The sequence below is a fragment of the Macrotis lagotis genome, chromosome 1, assembly GCF_037893015.1.
Source record: "Macrotis lagotis isolate mMagLag1 chromosome 1, bilby.v1.9.chrom.fasta, whole genome shotgun sequence".
Lineage (NCBI taxonomy): Eukaryota > Metazoa > Chordata > Mammalia > Peramelemorphia > Peramelidae > Macrotis > Macrotis lagotis.
In genome coordinates, this window is record NC_133658.1 from 397,667,873 (window position 1) to 397,691,448 (window position 23,576).

Here is a 23,576-nt window from a genome sequence, read left to right on the forward strand (position 1 = left end):
TAGAATACTATTGTTCTATAAGAAACCATAAATGGTTGTACTCTAGAGAAGCATGGAATGACTTACAGGATCTGATGCTGAGCAAAGAGAGTAAAACCAAGAGAGCTAAGTACATATTAATAACAACATTGTGAAGTGATCAACCCTGATGGAAGCAGCTCCCCTCAGCAGTTCAGAGAGCTAGGACAAATCTATTAGACCTGCTACAGACAATGCTATCCCAATCCAGGGGAAGAAAAAAAAACAAAACAAACAAAACAAAACAAAACAAAAATTCTTCATAATCTGATGAACACTACATTCACTTTTTTTTAATTGTGTCATCTATGATTTTTATTTCAAAAACTAGCTCTAACATCTCAGAAATCAGAAACAAGGAATGATTTATATAACTAATATTTTACATTTCTTTTTATAATTTATCTTTAATTTATTTACACATTACTAAAATATTCTTGTTTAATCATTATACCCCCTCCCCCACAAAAGTATAAAACTTCATGAGAAATAAAGTAAAAGAAAGAGAAAAAAATGTGTTTCAGTCTGTGTTCTGATAACCTCATCTCTGTCTCAAGTGAATCGCTTTCTTTATCATAAGTCCATCATAGAAGTTACTTCCATGTTTTTCCACAGTTCCTGTGCCTGATTGCAATTCCCTCCATCCATTTCTCCCCACTACCATCTATTAAATTTTCTCTCTCTCTTCACTCTATCCCTCTTCAAAAATGTTCTGTGGGGCAGCCGAATGGTGCAGAGGACAAAGCACTGGCACTGGGGCTAAGAGGCCCCAAGCTCACGTCCCACCCCAGAGACCCAGCAACTGCCCAGTCCTGTGGTCCCAGACAGACCACCCAATCCCAGCACCTTGCAAAAAGTTTTTAAAAATGTGTTATATCTGACTATCTTCTCCTACAATCTACCCTCTTCTCTATCACCCATATCCTCCCTCCCCTCCTCCTGTCCCCCTTCTCTCCCTTTTCTTCTAAATGTCTATACCATAGTGAGTGTGTATGCTGTTTCCTCTCTGAGACATTTCCAATGAGAATGAAGGCTCCCTCCTTCCCTCCCGCTCCCCCTGCCAGCCTTCCATACCACTGCAAAGGTTACATGAAATATCTTAACCTATTCTGCCTCTCCTTTCTTTTACTCCCAGTACATTTCCCTTTCACCCACTGACTACATTTTTACAGTAATGTTATATCTTCAAATTCAGCTCTCTCCTGTGACTCATTTATAAAAGCTCCTTCTACCTGCTCTATTAAATAGCCATTTGTGCAAGGCTAAGGTAGGGCGAAGAAGAGAGAGAAAACAAAGCGGGGAAGGCACTTCTCTTCTTTACTTAAATGCACTTCTGTAGTAGGTTGAATAGGGGTTTGACTTGGGGAATGTTCTAGCACCTGGTCCTTCCTGTCCTAAGGTATGTGACTTCTAAGAAAAGCATGGCATTTCCTGTCATGCTAGCATAAGTTTAATCCATCAATGGCTAAATTTAGGTAGCTGGAAACATGAAGTTGGAGGCTGGGAATGAGGAGAACATATAAATTTTCCATTTAACAATGGAGCAGCAGTAGTCAATTTACATCCCAGGAGCAGAAAACATTTTACATTTTTACAAAATATAACAGTATAAAGGATTACAAAATCTGTTTCCAAGTTACAGATCTCCTATGTCCATAATTCCCTGCATCAAGCTGAGATAGGGTACTTTCCCCAGTGGTTGGTTCAAACTTTATTTCTTTCCTCAAGCTCTGTAGAGTACTCTTTCCCACTTGTTTCTTAGAAAACATACTCCTCCTATATTATTGAGGAAATAGTTTACTTTTTAAAGTTTTCCTTTGTTTTTCCTATTATATACATTAAAACACCAATATATTATCTGTCATTCTTTTCTCTTTCACTCTAGTCTTAGATACAGAGGTGTTCCCTTTCTCTTTATAAATCTGACCCCCACGGATACATTTGTTCTCTCTCTCTCTCTCTTTCTCTCTCTCTCTCTCTCTCTCTCTCTCTCTCTCTCACACACACACACACACACACACACACACACAGAGTCCTCTTTTAATCATTATTTCTGTTAATCTCTAATCTTCCATCTCTTCCTATTTTATTCACCTGATAATGCATTTATGTGTCTGTATGCTATGGTTTATTTATTTACATATTATTATAATTATCTTCTTGTGAAAGTAAACATAAATTCCCCTCCCCCACCCAAAAAAAGAAAAACTTCAAGAGAAAAGAAGTGAGAGGGAAAAAATGTACTTCAATCTGTGTTCAGATTCCATCAACTCTGTCTCTGGGATGAGTTGCCTTCTTTATCATAAGACCATCAGAGAAGTTGCTTTAATACCTTTTCTCACAGTCATTACTAGCTGTATTTACCTCTATTCTAGTCCTTCCCACTCCCATTTATTCTATTGTCTCTTTCCTTTCATCCTGTCTCTGCTCAGAAGCCAGTTGTATCTGATTACACTCTCCCACAATCTTCCATATCTTCTATCACCTACTTCTCTCCCTCCCCCATTCCCCTTTATCCATCCCTTTCCTCTCATTTTTATCTAAGGTAAGATAAATTTCTATACACTATTGAATGTGTATGTTATTTCTTCACTGAGCCATTTCTGATGAGAATAAAAATTCATTCATTACCCCTCTCCATCTTCTCTTCCATGCCAATACAAGGAGACAAGTAACAAACAATTATGTAAGTATAAACAACCTCTGTACAAGATAAATAGGAATTATTGAAAGATTGACATTTTAGTTGAGGACTTCTGGCCAAAATGGAGGAGAGAAGACAGATACAGTTGTAAAGTCTCCTAATCTTTCATCATCTATCTTATGAAACAAACCTCTTAACAGAAATCATATCCACAAAACCCAGAAAGAAAAGCCAGGAGAAAGAACATCTACCTCAGGATTTGTCTTGGGCAAGTCCAGGCCTGTGAGTCAGGACACACAGAGGGCAGATCAGCCCCAGATTAGGCAGACTAGTGGCTGAATTGGAGCCTGGGAGTCTGAGGGCCTGTGAGATGGATCTACTGGATCAGTGGTGGGGCTAGACAGAGCAGGGGGGCGCGGGGTTGAGTCAACTAGGGAGCAGAGGCACTGGTGTTGGTGCTGATCCTTTGGAGCTTGCTGACAGGGCTGTGGAGAGAATTCCAGGCATGAGAACTGCAGACAACATCCTTGGGCTCCTCTGGTTTGAGGAACTCTGAGTCCATGCCTCCATTGCAGCTGAGGCCTCTTGCCAGAACAAACAATTACAGACTACTTCTGCCTCAGGCACAGGTGTGTGAGCAGAATTACCAGCCCAGATGACAATAGGGAGAGGGATGACCTCACCTCAGACTAGAACCCACCATTGATTGAAGGCAAAAGGACTCAATAGCTTCAACCCCTCCCTTCAAGCTAAGGGAGAAGGCCTCAATCAAGGTCACAGACACTCCAGAGAAAGCAGCCAAAACCTCCTACTAGCCAGGCAGAGAAATTGCACTCAGGGAGTAAAGAACCAGCCCCTCCCCAACTCAAGGTCTTAGCAAAATGAAGAAGGGTCAGCAGAAAGGTGTATCCATAGAAGAATACTTGGAAGGAAAAGACCCTAACTCAGAGAGACCTAGAACCTCTGAGGAGAATATGATCTGGTCTCCAGCACAGAAAGACTTCCTTGAACAAATAAGGAAGGAGTTTAAAAATCAACTGGAGGCAGGAGGCTGGGGGCAGCGCTCCAGCCCCGAGTTATAGGGCCCACTCCTCCAGCCCCCCGGCTCGGGGCTGGGAACCCCATGGGAAAAGCTGGGGAGGCGCCCCCCACTCCAGACATGGTAGGGCTGGCCTCCTGCCTGCGAGTGGGGCCGGGCTGGGGGGGGGGGGGGGCGCAGGGAGCCACAGCCCGTCGGAGCCCCGGGTATGCTCGCCTGACTGGCCCGAGTCATGGAGGGTGCTGCACTGGCCGTGCAGGTCCTGGGCACCTGGCTGGCGCTGGTGCTGAGCCTCATCCTACCGCCCTCAGCCTTTGGCGTGTCGCTGGGCATCTCCGAGGTGTACCTGCAGCTCCTGGTGAAGACCCTGGAGTGGGCCACATTAAGAATTCAGAAAGAAGCTCCAAAGGAATCAGCACTTAAAACCTCAGCTTCTGGTGGTATCATTGAGAGAGATGAATCACCTATGGAGAAAGGGATGGCTAGACATCGAGGGAGGGACTTTGAGCTGTCTGATGTGTTCTATTTCTCCAAGAAGGGATTTGAAGCCATCGTAGAAGATGAAGTGACCCAGAGATTCTCCTCAGAGGAGTTAGTGTCCTGGAATCTTCTCACAAGAACCAATATTAACTTCCAATATATCAGCCTCCGATTAACCTTGGGTGGGTACTGGGTGTTATAGTTCATTACTGTTTCCTCCTTCCTCTTCGCATTACTTTGACTTTCTTTGGGATTAGTTTGCTGATTATAGGAACTACTATTGTTGGGCAGCTCCCAAATAGCAGTATAAAGAACTGGTTGAGTGAACTGTTCAATCTGACTTGCTGCAGGATCTATGTCAGAGCTCTTTCTGGTACCATTCATTACCATAACAAGCAATACCGACCGCAGAAAGGAGGCATTTGTGTTGCCAACCATACTTCCACAATAGATGTTCTGATCTTGACAACTGATGGATGCTATGCCATGGTTGGTCAGGTTCATGGTGGATTGATGGGAGTCATTCAGAGGGCCATGGTTAAAGCTTGTCCACATGTTTGGTTTGAACGTTCAGAAATGAAGGACCGACATCTGGTGACTAAAAGAATAAGAGAGCACATTGCTGATAAGAAGAAATTGCCCATTTTAATCTTTCCTGAAGGAACCTGTATAAACAACACCTCAGTTATTATGTTTAAAAAGGGAAGTTTTTAAATAGGAGGAACTATATATCCAGTTGCAATAAAGTATAACCCTCAGTTTGGTGATGCCTTTTGGAACAGTAGTAAATACAGCATGGTGAACTACTTGCTTCAAATGATGACCAGCTGGGCCATAGTCTGTGATGTGTGGTACCTGCCCCCAATGACCAGAGAGGTAAATGAACATGCAGTTCAATTTGCAAATAGGGTTAAGTCTGCAATTGCTGTGCAAGGAGGACTGACCGAGCTTCCCTGGGATGGAGGTCTGAAGAGAGCCAAGGTCAAAGACATTTTCAAGGAAGAGCAGCAGAAGAACTATAGCAAGATGATAGTTGGAAATGGGTCTATAAACACAGAATCCGATTGAGTACAAAAATGAAAGCAGCCACTTTTCTGTGTCAGCAGCAGAATACAGAAATGGATTTTTTCATTATAACCTCATTCCATTGAATTATATGGTAATTTACTGGAATGAAATAGATTCCACCATTTTAAAATGGTATTCCCTTGAATAATTAATATTGGACTGAAATGCTTATATAGTAAATCTTGAAAAGGATACTTTCTAAGGTTCCTAGGAGCTCCTTGTTTATAATAATTCCAGAAGGATAACCAGAATTCACTTCCGATTAACTTTGCTTTTTTTTCCCTATTCCTGTCATCCCCAGAAAACAAAAACACACAGTTCCTATGTATCCTGGAAAACTTGAATTTTATTACTGCAGATCTGAAGCTGGGGTGTTTGAGGGTTTCAGGAAACAAAGATTTGGCTGTATGATGCCATGAAAATACATATTTTGGGTTAGAAGCAGAAATATTAGCTGTCGACCTTCATACATCAAACATATCCAACATGGAAAAGTGAATTAAATCTGAGTGCATATTGAAATAAACCACCTTCCCATGAATCTCCTAGCATTTTTCATGCCCATAGCTCTAGTATTCTCAGCCCTTATTTCATCTGCCACTAGTTTGATACGTAGTTTGTTTTCATAGACGAATAAACATTCACACACTAGAATCAGGAAAATGAAGTCACATTGCATATCTTTAATAGATGCATGAATGTGGAAACATGTGGCACTCACTATACCATTGGGGTGGGTATCTTTTTCCTACCCTTATAAGTTTAAAAAACATGTAAAAATAACTGAAAAACTGAGCCTTAAAAAAGAGTAAAAGGGAAAATAAATATTTCCCAACTCACACAGCATAAGCAATGTTTGTTAGCAACATGATGCAATTCTTAAACACAATGAAAAGTATTATCTATTATTTTCTGATGTAAAGAATGTTAAAACTATCTTATTGTAAACACAACAAAAATAAATTCTATATTTCTAAAAAAAAATCAACTGGAAAATTTTGGAGAGACAATACCTTGCAACAAGAAAACAAATACTTAGAAAATACAATTGGACAAATACAAAATGAGAATAAATCTCTCATATCCTCAATTGGGGAAATGCAAAAAGAAAATAATTCTCTCAAAACCTCAATTGGTCAAACGGAAAGCTCTTTCAAAAGTAGAACTGACTACTTGGAAAAGGATTTGCAAAAGATTAATGAAGAAAACTCCTCCCTAAAGAAAAGAATGGAGTATGCAGAAACTAATGACTTCATGAGACAGCAAAGCCTGTCAAACAAAATCATCAAAAAAAAGAAAAAATAGAAGAAAATATAAAATACCTCATCAGCAAAACTGCTGATCTTGAGAATAGGTTGAGGAGGGGCAACATGAAAATTATTGGACTTCCTGAAAATATTGAAGAGAAAAAAAGCCTGGACTTAATATTACAGTATCCAGTGATGGAAAATTGACCTGATATCATGGAACCAGAGGGCAAAGTAGTTATTGAAAGAATACTTCGATCCCCTCCAGAAAAAGATCCTAAAATGAAAACACCAAGGAATGTTGTGGCCAAATTCCAGAACCATCAGATAAAAGAGAAAATCCTGCAAGCAGCCAGAAAGAAACAATTTAAATAACAGGGAGCCACAGTAAGGATCACACAGGACCTGGCTGCATAAAAATTAAGGGATCAAAGGACCGGTAATGAAATATTTTGAAGAGCAAAGGAGCTTGGAATGCAGCCAAGAATCCAATATCCTGCAAAGCGAAGCCTTCTCTTCCAGAGAAAATGATGGACATTTAACAAAATGGAAGAATTCCAAAAATTCCTGATGAAAAGACAAGAGCTAAATAGAAAAATTGGACATCAAACAGGAGGTTCAAGATACACATGAAAAAGGTAAAAAAGGGGGGGGGCAGTAAAAGAAAACAAAAACTTCTACCCAATAAGTTGAAACTGGCTATATCCCAGCATGGGGGAAAAGATTCTCATTAATCTTGAGAATTGCAACTTTAACAGAGAGAATATACCTAGCCAGAAGTGATGGACATTCATGATCTGTCCATGAGACTGCTATCCAACGGATGTAACTGGGTTTAACCCCACTTGGGAGAATGACTCTAATAACTCCCAAGAATTTTAACTCTATTAGATAAAATGTACTTAGCTAGAAGTGACAGGTACTCAGAATTTTCTATGACTCAGATAGAAAGATTTTAAAAACACTACCTCCTTAAAAAGAGGGCAAGAAGGAGATGGGAGGAGGGAGGGGATTGAATGGGGTAAATTTCATTACACTAAAATACCTATGGTAATAGAGGGGGGGAAAGAGAGGAAATGAGAAACACCTGAATCTTCTCATCAGACTTGGCTTAAAGTCAACTTACACATACTTAGTTAACTTAAAAAACATCTAAGCTTTCAAGTATTAAAAGGGGAAAAGGGGAAGGGGGACAGAGAAAGGGAGGGAGGGGGAAAGTGGAACTAACAAAACAAAGGGAATGGACAAGGGTAAAAGGGAAAAGGGAAAGAAAGGGGAGGGGGTGATTTAGAAGGGCAAACACACTGAAGGGTGTGATATTCCAAAATGAAATATGGGGTAATACAGATAAAAGGGGGGAAGGGGGAAAATACAAACAGAGGGAAGATATCAAGGAGTGCAATAAAGAATTAGTAATCATAACTTTGAATGTGAATAGGATGAACTCTCTCTTAAAACACAAGTGAATAGCAGAGTGGATTAAAAACAAGAATCTTACAATATGATGCTTACAAGAAATTCATTTGAAGCAGAGAGATAAATATAGAGTAAAGGTAAAAGGTTGGAGCAAAATATATTTTGCTTCAGCTGAAGTGAAAAAGCAAGGGTAGCAATCCTTATCTCAGACAAAGCAGCTGCAAAAGTATATAGTATTAAAAGAGATAAGGAAGGAAACTATAACCTCCTAAAAGTTACCATTGATAATAAATCTATTTCAATACAGAATTATATATGCAGCCAATGGGATAGCATCCAGATTCTTAGAGGAGAAGCTGAAAGAACTACAGGAAGACATAGAGACCAAAACTCTACTAGTGGGAGACCTCCACCTCCCAATCTCAGATTTAGATAAATCAAATCATAAAATAAACAAGAAAGAATATAAGGAGGTAACTAGATTATTAGAAAAACCAGATATGGTAGACTTATGGAGGAAACTGAATGGGGATAGAAAAGAATGTACCTTTTTCTCTGCAGTACATGTAACTTAAACAAAAATTGACCATTTATGAGGACATAAATACCTAATGATCAACTGCAGAAAGGCAGAAATAGTGAATACATCTTTCTCAAATCACAATGCAATAAAACTCATATGCAATATTGGGCAAAGGAGATATAGACCCAGAACCAATTGGAAACTGAATAACCTCATTTTAAAGAATGAGTGGATCATAAAACAAATTATAGAAAGAATTAATCATTTTATCCTAGATAATGACAATAATGAAACAACATGCCAAAACCTATGGGATTCACTCAAAGCTGCTCTCAGGGGATATATTGTATATCTTTAAATGCTTACATGAATAAATTAGAGAAAGAAGAAATCAGTGAACTAAACATGCATCTAAAAATTAGAGAAAAAACAAATGAAAAATCCCCAATTAAATACCCAATTGGAAATTCTAAAAATTAAAGGAGAAATTAATAAAAGCAAAAACAAAAAAAATGAATAAATAGATAAAACCAAAAGTTGGCTTTATGAAAAAACCAATAAAATTGATAAACCTCTGGTCAATTTGATTAAAAAATGAAAGAAGAAAACTGAATTGCTAGTATCATAATTGAAAAAGGTGAACTCACCACCAATGAGGAGGAAACTAAAGTAATAATTCAAAATTATTTTGCCCAACTCTATGCAAATAAATTTGATAATCTAAGTGAAGTGGATGAATAATTACAAAAATATAAGTTGCCCAGATTTAAAGAAAAGGAGATTAAATATCTAAACAACCCTATCTCAGAAAAAGAAATTCAACAAGCCATCATTGAACTCCCTAAGAAAAAATCTCCGGAGCCTGATGGATTCACAAGTGAATTCTACCAAACATTTAAGGAACAATTTGTTCCAATTCTATATAAACTCTTTGGAAAAATAGGAAAAAATGGAACTGTGCCTCTTTCTATGAAACCAATATGGTACTGATACCTAAACCAGGAAGAGTTGAAACAGAGAAAGAAAATTAGAGACCTATCCCTAATGAATATAAATGAAAAAAATCTTAAAATCTTAGTAAAACAATTACAACCAATTATCACTGGGATAATACATTACAATCAAGTAGGATTTATCCCTGGAATGTGGGGTTGGTTGGTTCTATATTAGGAAAACTGTTAGTATACTCAATTATATCAACAACAAACCTATCAGAAATCATATGATCATATCAATAGATACTGATAAAGCTTTTGACAAAATACAGCATCCATTCCTACTAAAAACACTAGAGAGTGTAGGAATAAACAGACTGTTCCTTAGAATAATTAGCAGTATCTATCTGAAACCATCAGCAAGCATATTTAATGGGAGAAGGCTAGAAGCATTCCCAGTAAGATCAGGGGTGAAACAAGGGTGATGATTATCAACACTACTATTCAATATCATATTACAAATGTTAACTTCAGCAATTAGAGAAGAAAAAGAAATTTGAAGGAATTAGAATTGGGAAGGAAGAGACAGAACTCTCACTCTTTGCAGATGACATTATGGTCTACCTAGAGAATCCTAAGAAATCATCCTAAAATCTACTGGAAACAATTAGCAATTTTAGCACAGTTACTGGTTATAAAATAAACCCTCATAAATCCTCAACTTTACTATATATGACTAGCAAGATACAGCAGGAAGAGCTAGAAAGAGAACTCCCCATTCAAAGTAACCTCAGACAATATAAGATATTTGGGAGTCTATTTGCCAAGACAGACTCAGAAACTTTGTGAAAACAATTCTAAAACACTTCTCACACAAATTAAATCAGATTTAAATAACTGGGCAAATATCAACTGCTCATGTATAGGTAGAGCTAATATAATAAAAATGACAATTCTACCAAAACTCAACTACCTGTTTAGTGTCCTACCAATCAAAATCCAAAAAATTACTTTAATGAGTTAAGAAAAAGTGTAAGTAAATTCATGTGGAGAAATAAAAGTCAAAAATTTTAAGGGATTTAATGAAAAAAAGTGCAAAAGAAGGGGGTTTAGCCCTACCTGATCTAAAATTATATTATAAAGCATTAGTCATCAAAACTGTTTGGTATTGGCTAAGAAATAGTGTGGTGGACCAGTGGAATAGATAGGTACAAAAGCAGGAGACAATTATAGTAATCTGCTGTTTGATAACCCCAAAGAGTCCAACTATTGGGATAAGAAGTCTCTCTTTGATAAAAACTGCTGGGAAAATTGGAAGTTAGTATGGAAGAAACTTAGATTAGTGCAACACCTAACACCCTTTACCAAGATAAGATCCAAATGGTTACAGGATTTAGACATAAAAAAACAATACTATAAGCAAATTAGAAGTTCAAGGACTTAGTTTACCTGTCAGATCTATAGAAAGGGGAGCTGTTTATGACTAAGGAAGAGATGGAGAACATCACCAAAAACAAACTAGATGGTTTCGATTACATTAAATTAAAAAGCTTTTGCACAGATAAAACCACTGTAACCAAGATCAAAAGAAATGTAGTAAATTGGGAAACAATCTTTACAACCAATGATTCTGACACAGGACTCATTTCTAAAATATACAGAGAACTGAGTCATATTTTTAAAACAAAAAGGCATTCCCCAATTGACAAATGGTCAAAGGATGTGCAAAAGTAATTCACAGATGAGGAGATCAAAGCAATCCATTGCCATGTGAAAAATTGCTCGAAATCATTCATTATCAGAGAAATGCAAATTACAATTTCTCTGAGATACCACCTCATACCTCTTAGACTGGTCAATATGATCAGAAAGGATAATGATCATTGTTGGAAGGGTTGTGGGAAGTCTGAAACACTATTACATTGTTGGTGGAGCTGTGAACTCATCCAACCTTTCTGGAAAAAAATTTGGAACTATACCCAAAGGGAAGCTAAAATGAGCATACCCTTTGACCCAGCAATACCACTACTGGTTCCATACCCTGAAGAGATGATGAAAAAGGGTAAAAACATCACTTGTACAACAATATTCATAGCAGCCTTGTTTGTCATGGCAAAGAATTGGAAATTAAGAAAATGTCCTTTAGTTGGGGAATGACTTAGTAAACTCTGGTATATGTGTCTCTTGGAACACTATTGTTCTATTAGAAACCAGGAGGGATGGGAATTCAGGGAAGCCTGGAGGGATTTGAATGAACTAATGCTGAGTGAAAGGAGCAGAACCAGAAAAACACTCTAACCCTAACAGCAACATGGGGGTGATGTTCAACCTTGATGGACTTGCTAGTTCCATCAGTGCAACAACCAGGGACAATTTTGGACTGTCCGAAATGGAGAATACCATCTGTATCCAGATAAAGAGCTGTGGAATTTGAACATAGTTCAAGGACTATTCCCTTTAATTTAGAAAAAATCAGATATCTTATTGTCTGATCTTGTTATCTCTTATACTTTTAGTTTCTTCTTTAAGGATGTGATTTCTTTCTCACCACACTCAATTTGGATCAGTGTACAACATGGAAACAAAATAAAGACTGACAGATTGCTTTCCTTGCGGGGGGGGGGGGAAGTAAGATTGGGAGAAAAATTGTAAAACTCAAATAAAATCTTTAAAAAAATAAAAAAAAAATTTTATTTTAGATTTCAAGGAATCTAGGGAAGCTAGGAGACAGAGATGAAAAGAAAGAATATTCCATGCATGGTAGACAGTCAGGAAAAAAATATTTGGACACAAGAACAATGTCTTGTTCATTGAACATCCAAGAAATCTAGAAGAAATTCTAGATTGAATAATACAAATAATCTTGCATAAGTATAAGGAGACTGGGTAGGTGTGTGGAAGAAAAAGGGTATAGAATGGCTTTGCAACCTCATAAATGCCTATAAAAATCAAATAGCATTTTTTTTATTCTGGAGGTGAGAGAAATTCAATGGAATTTGAGTAGGGAAGAGAACAATATGGAGAAATCTATCTCTGTAGTTTTGCATAGGTTGTCCTTCACAAATGGAGTACACTCCTCCTCACAATCATGTCTATTTCATTCAATATTCCATTCAGATGTCACTGCCTAGAAGTATCATCTCTTGATCCCCTAAGTTTTAGTGTTCTTTACTACCTAAAATTTTCATTTTATTGGAATATTTAGCTATTCATATTGTCTGAGAACATATTGAATCTCACAGTAAAATTTAAGCTCCATGAAGACAGGAATTATTTTCTCTTTAATTTATTCTCAGCATCAAATAGAGTGCCTTTTACAAACTGTAGTATGCCCCTAATAATTGTTGAATAGTTAGTGACAGATTGCCATGAATTCCCCAAATTTCTTGGTTGGGGAAAATTGTCAGAGAGGCATGAAATCCAATAAAGCAGAGATTCTTTTTTATATTTTTTCCAATTATATATAGAATTTTTTTATATTTAAAAAAAATTCTGAGTTTGAAATTCTCTCACTCCCTCCTTCATTGATAAGATAAACAATTTACTATAGGTTATGTATGAAAGCAGAAATTCTGAAGCTGAATTTTTGAAGCTTTTTAAAACAAATTTTGTTCGGATGGGGGAACAACGATATGATGCAGCAGATAGGCATCAGTTCTAAAGTCAGTATGACCTGAGTTCAAATCTGGTCTTAGAGACTTACTGGGCAAGTCAATTTACCCTGACCTATTTCAAATATATTTTGATAAATGTATCTCTCTATAATTAGTTTTCTTTGTAATCTTATATGCCCAAATTTTGACATATTTAAAATATTGTTCTGAGAGGGGTTCTATAGATTTCCCCAGACTTATCAAAGGGGTCTGTGACACAAAAATTTAAGAACTCAGATGTCCTATTATTTGAAAACTTCTGACATAAAATTATATACATCCTACTCAAAAGAACTATTAATAATATGACAATGACCTCAGGAGAGAGAAAATGTCCATATACATTATTTCTATCTGTTCTATGTGCACAGTGGTATTTTATCTCTAGATAATTTTGCAAAATCTCATGAAGTTAATAAGCTAAGAGTGCTTACTCAAGAACAGGAGTCATTATCCTAAAATATGTCCTCTATTCACTTGAGGTATACAGGTCATCTATGGTTCTATGAATACAATTTTTACATATTCACAGTATATTAGTGTTTAGGACCTCTCTGTTCTAAATCCTTTTCTATTTCCAATATTTGTAGCTTCTAATGAATTAGTAGATTGTGTGTAGTAATCTTTACTTATAAAACCATACTTTACATCATATAATGCCTTCTGGAGTGCAAAGCTGTTGATGAACTAATAGAAGATGTACATTTTATATATATACATATATATATATATATAATATACATATATTTATATATAATATATACACATATATTTGATTATTGATGCTAAATGTGTGGGCATGTATATATATATATATATATATATATATATATATATATGTATATATAAGATGGCATGGCTATCACTCAAATCAGACAGAAGTGATCACATTTGATTAGTTTAGATTCAACTCAGGAGCCTTTGGATTTCTGAATATAAAGGCAACTGAATAATAGATAACAAGAATTCCTTACTCTTCACTGTGGTGCAATCAAAAGACATTATATTTAGAGTCAGAAGATCTGGATTTGAATTCTTCTTTACTCTGCCACTTAGTTGTGTTACCTTGATCAAAGGATTTTTTCTTCCTAGGCTTCAGTTCTCTTATCTGGACTAGATGAATTTCAAGGTTCCTTCTAGATCAGCATGTATGTTCCTATGACCCCTCTTCTCTAGGAATGAGGAAACAATCAGTTTAGCTCCTACAGGAGAGTTGGATAGTATTAGACTAAATCTGATTTTGTAGTTTCATTATTTCCTATTTCTTCTTAAATTCCATACCATATGAGAGAATTAGAATATCCATGATATGAACTATGAGCAATCAGAAATTTGTGCTGGATTCTCTCTAATCCTCCCCTCCCCAATCACACAAATCAAAATAATTACAAAAGGAAAGAGGCACAAGATGAAGTATCCTGACTCTCTTTTCTCAAATCTCCTAGTCTTTATTAATCTCTATGCTGTTAATGATCCTTATTTTCAAATCCACTGATTTTTAACATTGTGAGCTTTCTCATCATCAAAAAATGGTCTATTTCTAAATCAACCACTGTCCATATAATCATCTCCTTCCTAGAAAGATAATAGAATTTTGAGTTAAATTAGAACCATATTGGTTAGCTAGTCCAGGGTTTCATTGACTGTGGCCTAGAGGCCAAAGCTCTATTTTTATAAGGTTTAGTAACTAAGAAAGCTTTTCATATTTTTAAATAAAATAAAAATGAGAAAATCCTTCTTTGTTCAGGGTGTGTGAAAAATCAGGTGGCAGGTCTAAGGGTTATATTCTGCCAATCCTTGATCTAGTCTAGTCTGCTTATTTTACAGAATTCAACATTGAAGCTTATCTAGGTGATTTATCCAAGATAACCAAGGTAATAAGCCCTTCTATGTTTTTTCACCAATGTTAGAAGGCAAACAGCCATGAGAGTGAAAAGTCAAAAGACCCTGACTATTTTTGCATGCTTAGAGTTGCTTGTACACGTTTCTTGGTTATTCTTTTCCATTGGAAGTAATGTTCTCAAGAGAATTGACTGTGACATGAAAGTGTATTTGAGAGAGGAAAGAAGAGAAATAATAGGGGAAGTGACTTGAACTAAATCTTTCTCCTGGGAGTAGTCCAGGTTCATGGGATCATAGATTTAGAGTTAGAGAACTTCAGGGGTCATCTAATTCATCTCTCTCATTTTATAGATGAAGAAAATGATGTTCAGAAAAGTTGCCAAAGATTGCATAGATAGTGAATGACAAGGCTAGGGTTTGAACCAGAATTTCCTTTGGAAGTAAGATCCCCTAATCCCAGCATCCTTTCTATCATATCTCATATCTCATTGATTAATGGATTAAGATGAAAGATTAATGGATTAGGATGAAAATTCAATGTTCTATCCAGAATAGGAAATTTTGTCAGTGTTTGAGAAACCTTTAGAGAAAAAAATTTTTGCCTGGGGCAGTTTCCTCCTCTATCTGCTACTGTATAATGACAATTTTTGCTGTGGATGATAATAAGAGTGAAGCGATTTCATGGGAATCTTAGACTTAAAAATTCATTTGCTTTGATAAAACAGGTAATGTTTTGACCAGAATTCTCAATAAATGACACAAATTCTATTTTTTTCCCTTGATAATTAACTTTTAATTCCAAAGTAGTTTTATACTTTTTCTCCTTGATTACATCTTGAATTTAGCTGTGGTTGTGGCTTTGATAAGCAATCTTTATATATTGCTATAAACTTGGTCCAATTATACTCTGGTTTCTCTTCAAACTGAATAAATCTTTCGCCTTTTAAACTTGGTCCAATTGATTTCCTTAACCTACAAGTATAGTTACAGACCTCAACTTCCATTCCACTGAGTTCTACTAATGGTCCCTTTCTATTCTAAGTCATACATCTCTAGCCATGAAACTCTCTTTGCTTATACATGAAACTCTGTCCTTTTTCCCAAGAAACACATTAGTCAAAACTTCTCTCCCTACTTTGGCAGCACTTGGAAATAGCTTTAACCTTTGTTTGGAGAAATAGCTATTAGGCTTTGATCTTAAGAATGCTGCCATTTCCTGGAAGTTACAGTTGTCTATAAATTCTTATTCACCTGATTCATCTTGCCCTATTTGACTTGACATGGGCAACATAGCAGTATAAGATCACATGATTTTAAGATAGAAGTACCCTAGAGGGTATTTATTCCAATCTCCTTATATTACAAGTTAAAAAAAAAACTGAGGTCCAGAGAGATGAACAGACTTGCCCTGTTGCCAAACATCTAGTTCTAGAGTCAGATCTTCTCATTCCGAATCCAATGGCATTTTTATAATACAGGAAGTTCTTAACCTATTTAGTTTCATGGACATCCTTTTTTGTTTGGTGAAATATATGAACCCCTTTTCAGAATAATACTTATAAATGCACAAAGTGAAATAAATTGGATCAAAAAGAAAATCAATCATAGTGAATAGTTATAAAAATATTGGTTTTTTATAAATAAGTTTCCAGACCACAGGTTAAAAACACATTATCATTACTATGCTATTCTCTAAATTGTAAAGTTAGTCCAGAGTCATTAATTATAAGATAAGCCATATATAAAATTTCATCCCACTCAGTATTTTTCATACCTTATTTTGTTTGAGACTTAGCAGTCTTTTAAGGTAGTTGTTATTATCACTGTCATTTTACAAATGAGTAAGCTAAGGCTCACAAGAGTCAAATAATGCACTCAGGTTCCTAAAGCTAGAAAGTGTCTTAGAGAGGATAGGAATTCAGGTCTTGTTAACTCTAGATCTAGCAAGATATATATGCTATGCCATATAAGAATACTGGTTCCATCATGTGAGAAGGGAAGAGCAAGACAATTTCTCTCCTGATGTATCAATTTCTTCATTCTCCTTTTTCCTCTCAATGGTAGATGGAGTTTATCAAAGCAAGTTATGTTTTCCATTCTACAACTTGAGAGTCTAATATTCGTCCTGACCCCTGCATTAGCCTAGCACCACTTGAGTATGATTCTATTCAACTTGAGACATGTTGAAAAGGTAGGCCTTTTGTCTCCCTCCTAGATGGAGCTTAATAATTATAAAACAATGTCAGGTCCTCTGACATGGAGCAAAGCTAACAAGGTGGTCTAGTGGTTAGAAGAGAAGGCATTTGCACTTGATAAAACAAATAAAATATTAACTAGATGATCTCATGACAAGCAATATATTTACAAGCAGGTGAGAAAGGGACCAAAAGTAAAGTCACTATTTGTAATGATAGCTATGAGATATTTTTTCTTCATTTTCCTTTACACCTTTCAGCTTCTTTGGCATCAGGATTCATTAGAAACAGTCGGACCAGAAAAAGACAGGGAGTATTTTGGCAGATACCTAGAAAGATAACTATGAGAGGATCTTAAAAGAACTGGCTGGCACAACTTGTAACCCAAAATGTAAAATTCCTCTTTCTACCCTCCTCTTTCTACTCTCAGAATCACAGTGTGTCAATCAAAGGGGAGGGTACATTTTTTATTTTTTTTTTTGCTTTTAATTATTTTTTTTAATTTTTCAATTGCATGCAATAGCAGTTTTTCAACATTCAAATATTTGCAAATTTGTGAGTGCACATTTTTCTGCCACCTGCCCTTTTGTCCCTATTCCCCATGGCAGCAAACACTATGGTAAAAGTTGTCCTCCTTCATGTTTAACATATTTACATAATAGTAGGCCTGTGAAAGAGGAATTAGAACTAAGAGGAAAGAAAAAAATGAGAAAGAAAGGAAAATCATAAAAGAAGTTTTAAAAAGTGATATTCAGGTTCCCTGGTTTATTCCTCTGGATCTGGATGGCATTGTCCATATCAGGTCTTTCAAGGTTGTCTTTTATCTCTGAACTACTGAGAAGAGTTGTTTCCTTCATAATTGATCTTCTCAACAATGTTTTAAATGTTCTCTTGGTTCTTCTCCCTTCACTCAGCATCTGCTCATATAATTCTTTCTATGCTTTTCTAAAGTCCAACTACTCATGATTTCTTATAGAACAATAGTAATCCATAGCATTCATATACAATAACTTGTTCAGTTATTCTCCAATTGATGGGCATTCCCCTCAATTTCTAATTCTTTGCCACTACAAAAAGAACTGCTATAAATATTTTTGAGCATGTTAGATCTTTCCCTTTATTTATGATTTCTTTTAGATTATGGGCCTAGAATTTAATACCTGGATCAGTTTTTATTGCTCTTTTGGCATAGTTGCAGATTCATCTCCAGAATGGCTAAATGAGTTCACAACTCTATCAACAATGCATTAATGTGCCAATTTTCCCACATCCTCTCCAACATTAAACATTTTCCTTTTTTTGTCATCTTAGCCAATCTGATAAGCATGAAGTGGTAAAGAAGTGGACTTTAAAAATCATCTGCCACTCTTTCCCTTGTAGAGCTGAAGAAGACTTTGAGGTAACACAGTGCATAGAGCACTGGCCTTGGATTCAAGACAGGAGTTCGAATTCTGCCTCTCTTGGACACTTGACAACTAGTTGTTTGACCTTAGGCAAATAATTTCTCCCTGAACACCTCCATCCCTAGCCATCTCCACTTAACCTGATTCATATCTGACCACTGGACCCAAATTATCTCCAGAGGAGAAAGTGAGGTTGATGACTTAGCACAGTACCCTGTCACTCAAATACAATGCATATGCTTGTCATGACATCACCTCCCTGATGTCATGGTCTTCTTTGAGAATGAAGGACAAACACGATTCTAGAGCTGAAGAAAATGAGGGTCTGAGAGGATAAGGCACTTTTCCAAAGTCAATTAGCAAGTAAATAACAGAGTGAAAACAAACAAGGATTGTCTTTTTCCTTCATTAATTTTCCCAGATTTTATCACAGTGACTGCCATGTAAGTACTGAATAGATGCTTGTTGACTTGACTTAATTTGATTTAGCCTTACCCCCTCCTCCCACCTCTGGTCCAGGTTCTAGAGAGGGACCAATGGACAGCATTGTGATACTATGGAAATAGCAGTCAGATGGGGAATCAGAGAATATGGGATCAAATCATGCCTATAGCACTACCTGTGTGATATGGTACAAATCATTTAATCTCTATGGGTTTCAGTTTCCTTATGTGTAAAATCAAAGAATTGGACAAGATGTTCTTTCTCTTTCTCAGTCTCTGATCTTATGAATTTCCCATCTGACTTTCAGGCTGTGCCCAGAAACCCATGGAAACATCAAATGGGAAAAATATCTTTCCCAAGAAGAAGAGGAGTCCTTGTAAACAGATTAGTTTTTGCTTCCTTTGGTGCCTAGTAGTGAATAATCTAACTGACTCTCAGGCTATTCCTTTTCACCCCCCCCACTCACCGATTTTGAGGTAAATGCCATCAGAATCTTCATTGTCTATATGGACCAATCAGGAAACAGGAGGCAAGGGCAGCACAAACAAGTAAGGCATACCCTTATGAGGACCATTGCTGTCTTCTCTTTAGCTACTTTGTACTACAGTGTTTGTGTGTGTGTGTGTGTGTGTGTGTGTGTGTGTGTGTGTGTGTGTGTGTCCACGTGTCTGTATGTCTGTGTGTCTGTGTGTGTGTCTGTGCTTGTGAAGTTCTAGCACTGGGAGAAAATAGTAGATGATTTGCCTCTTCAAAATAGGACCCTGGGTGATGCAAAACCACAGGGTAATATAACTGCTCCATTATCTTCCTGACAGCCTACTTAATGTGTGCTGTGGGAGAATGGCAGACTTCCTGAAATACAGCCCAAAGGAATGAGGCACCAGTGGCTTTCCCTAACTACTATGAAAAGCTTTGTTTAAGAAATGAGTATTCTATTTTTAAGAGGCTGACAGAGAGGCACTGATGATGTGGGAGGTGGGATGGGGGGCGGGTGGTGGTGGTGAAGGCACTATTATTATTGTAGACTAAGTGGTCTGATGGGCATTTCACTTTGCCAGCCTGGTCCCCATGGCCTCAGAGTAATTGCATCTCTGTGCCAGGCTGCTCCTTACTTCTACTTAGAGAGGCTGTGCCCATGATTTGCCTTCTGCTTTTGAACACAGCCCCCAGGGCCACCAAGGAGGAGGCTAGGAAAACATACACAAAGGGGGACCTGGAAGAAGGAGGGAGAGCTGAACTCAGGAAAGCCAAAGGCCTAGAGAGTAGGAGACATCAAGTTAAGACATAGGGACAGCAAAGCAAGTCAAATTACCATTCTAGGGTGCTAGCCAGGAAGTTGAGAAATCCTGGGTTGGAATCCTTCCTCAGATGTTTATGAGCCACGTGATTCTGGGTAAATCACCTAATTTCTTTGAGACCCAGTTTCCTTATCTGTAAAATGACAAGGTATAATAACACTTGAAGGTCCCTTTAAACTAGAAATCTATGATTCTACATCTAATCAGTTACCAGATCATCTACCACTTCTACCAAGCTTCTACCCCACTTTCCCTCTTTTAATATTCTACCATCTGGTACCTTACTGTGATATCTTGCAGTGACCTCCTTAAAGGATTTCCTACAATCATTCCCTCAAACCTTCCTGCACATACTAACAGAATGAGCTTTAATATGCAAATTTATTTGGCCATGACATTTTTCTTTTCAAAATTCATTAGTGCCTCTATATTGCTTACAAGTTGAGATACCTATTGAAGCAGGACACATGAAAATAGCACATTGACCATGAAAATCACACCCTTTGGAATTAAAAGACTGGTGTGTAGAACATCACCCATGTACCATGAGTATTGTCCTAATCACTCCTTTTTGGAGAATATGTAGAGCCAGTTGTCAAACCACTCCCTAGGCACCACCCTTGTCCTACCCACCATGGAAATGAATTTAAGCAAGATGCTCTGGAATGTAACTCTCATTCCTCTCTGGGTTCCCCAGCATCTCTGCTATATTTCTCTCTCTCTCTGACTAGTACCATGTACACCAACCTATGTCACTGGAGCCTATGACCCCAACTCAATATGGTCAGATTTATGTTGATCTAAGGTTTTTTTTTCTCTCTTTTCTTGGATTCCTTGCCATTTCCTTCTCCTTTCTTCTAAATTCTTTCTTAGGTCTATGTTATTTCAAGTTTAATCTGAGAACTACTTGAGCTTTGCAGGCCTGTCATGAACTTTGTGAAATAAAGAATCTGACCTCTTAGTTCTTCACTAAAAAAGCCCTGATCTCTGATGGCACCACCATTTCCTGTCAACACTCTTGAGTGTCACTCAAGGCCTTCTACAATCTGACTAAGAGGTAGAAAGGACCTTTGGAGACCAGCTAGCTTTATTCCTTTCATTTTTATAGTTGAGGAAAGTATAGGCCCAGAGATTGTAATTGAACAAGGAATATTAGTAGAAAGATTTGAACCAAGGTATTTTAGGACAAGGTACTCCAAAGTCAATCCTTTTCCCATAGCACCAAGCTGCCTCCAATGACTACTCTCCCTATGCTTGGCATAACAGCCAACAGAGTCTACTTACTTTTTCTTGTGATTTCCTTCCTCCAAAACTTTGCTTATATTGTAACTTAACCCTGGAATGCATCTCTTCCATTTCTTAAATTCTTCAAATATTATCTCCTCTAGAAAGCCTTTCTTGATCTTTAATCAAAAATTATCTCAAACTTTATATAATAACATTTTATTCATACTGCAAATGCACTCAATATGTATTATGTCTTTTATAATTGTTTATATAACCTTAACTGTTATTCTCATCCCCCCCTTCCCAACAAGTAATGAAGTTATAACTCCATAAAGTCAGAGATTGATTAAATTAGACCTAAGTATAAAGAACTAGCCTAAGTATAAAGAATCTCATAACGAATGTTACTGAATTTGAATCCTTCCTGAACTTTAAGGTTCAAGTGAATGAAATCTCCTTTAATAATTGTTCTTTGATTCTTCCAGCTAGATGTTTGTTGTCTCTCCATCCAGATAGTATATTGTTTCTCTTTCTTTTATGTATTTGCAGTCTTCTGCTTTTTACTATTATTTTCATTTATGTTGTCCTGGTAACAATTTCTTTATTTAGGATAGATTCTCTCTATAAATGCAAGCAAAGTGCCCTCAAGAATTAATTGATCTAAAAGTCAAGGGACTAATCCTTGATGTAACTAAGAAGACCAGTCCATCAATCTTGATGGACTCTATGCCCTCCTAGCCAATATACTCTGCTTTTGACTGTCTGGTTTCTCTCTATGGAAGTAAGAGGAATTATGCCCATATGAATAATTTTTTCCCTTAATATCATTTCCATGTTATTTTAAAGAAAACTTCTTAAATTAGATATTGTAGGATTTATAAATGTCTTCTTTTGTTCTAGTTTTTAGCCTGAACTATTAAACCAGTTTGAAACTATCCAAGTCTAGACCATTTATTTTATCTCCATGTCTAGACTATAACTTCCATGAGTTTATGATTCCTATTAGATTCAATTTTTTTAATTTATTTTTTATTCTCATTTTGTACAAATGTTATTTTACATTAATAAAATATTCTTGTTTACAAGTAAACAAAATACCCCTCCTCCCATGAATATAGATAGACTTGCTTGGGCGAAAAAAGTGAAGGGGAGAGAGAAAAAATTAACATTAAAAAATAATGGTAATAATTGTAGGTATGGCCAGGTGGCACAATGGACGAAGCACCAGCCCTGGAGCCACGAGCACCTGAGCCCATATCTAGCCTCGTAGACCCAACAATCACCCAGCTGTGTGACATGCAAGCCACCTGATCCCCACTGCCCTGCAAAAACCAAAAAGAAGAAAAAAAAAGAAAAAGAAAAAAAAGACCCAAAATAAAATATAATAGTAATAATAGTAGGGGTGGCTGGGTGGCAGACAGAGAATTGGCCCTTGAGTCAGGAGCACTTGGGTCCAAATCCGGCCCCAGACACCCAAAGATCACCCTGCTATGTGGCACCAGGCAGGCTACCCAGCCCCACTTACCCCGTACCCTCCCCCAAATAATAATAACAAAAAAATGTGCTTCAGTATTTGTTCCAACAACAACAACTCTATCACAGGTGGATCACATTCTTTATGATAAGTCCATCACAAAAGTTGCTTCCATATTTTTCTAACGTTGCCATTGCTGATTGCAACTCCCTCCTTTCTTATTTCTCCACTACCATGTACTATATTTTCTCTCTCCTTTTACTCTGACTCTGCTGTAGGGTCACTGAGTGGCACAGCAGACAGATCCCTGGTTCTGGGACCAAGAAGCCCTGAGCCCCCATACCACCCCTTAGGCCCAGAATCCACCTGACCCCATGGTCCTGGGCAGCCTTCCAATCCCAGCCCCTTGCAAGAAGTAAAAGAGAAAATGTATTATATCTGACCACTCTCACTCCATGGTCCATCCTCTCCTCCTTTATTCATATCCCCACCCCTTCCCCCTGCTCCCCCCTCCTTCTTACTCCAGATGTCTATACCCCATTGAGTATATATACTGTTTCCTCTCCTAGCCATCTCTGATGAGAGCAAAGGTTCCCTCATTCCCCCTTGCCGCCCCTCTTCCATATCATTGGAATAACTCATTGTAATAAAAAAAATGTTATTGTGTGAA

General features: G+C 37.1%; 1 pseudogene; it reads left to right on the forward strand.

Annotated features, from left to right (window-relative positions):
• The first annotated feature begins 3,933 nt into the window (after window positions 1-3,933).
• LOC141518344 (glycerol-3-phosphate acyltransferase 3 pseudogene) lies at window positions 3,934-5,414 on the forward strand (annotated as a pseudogene).
• The last annotated feature ends 18,162 nt before the right edge of the window (window positions 5,415-23,576 follow it).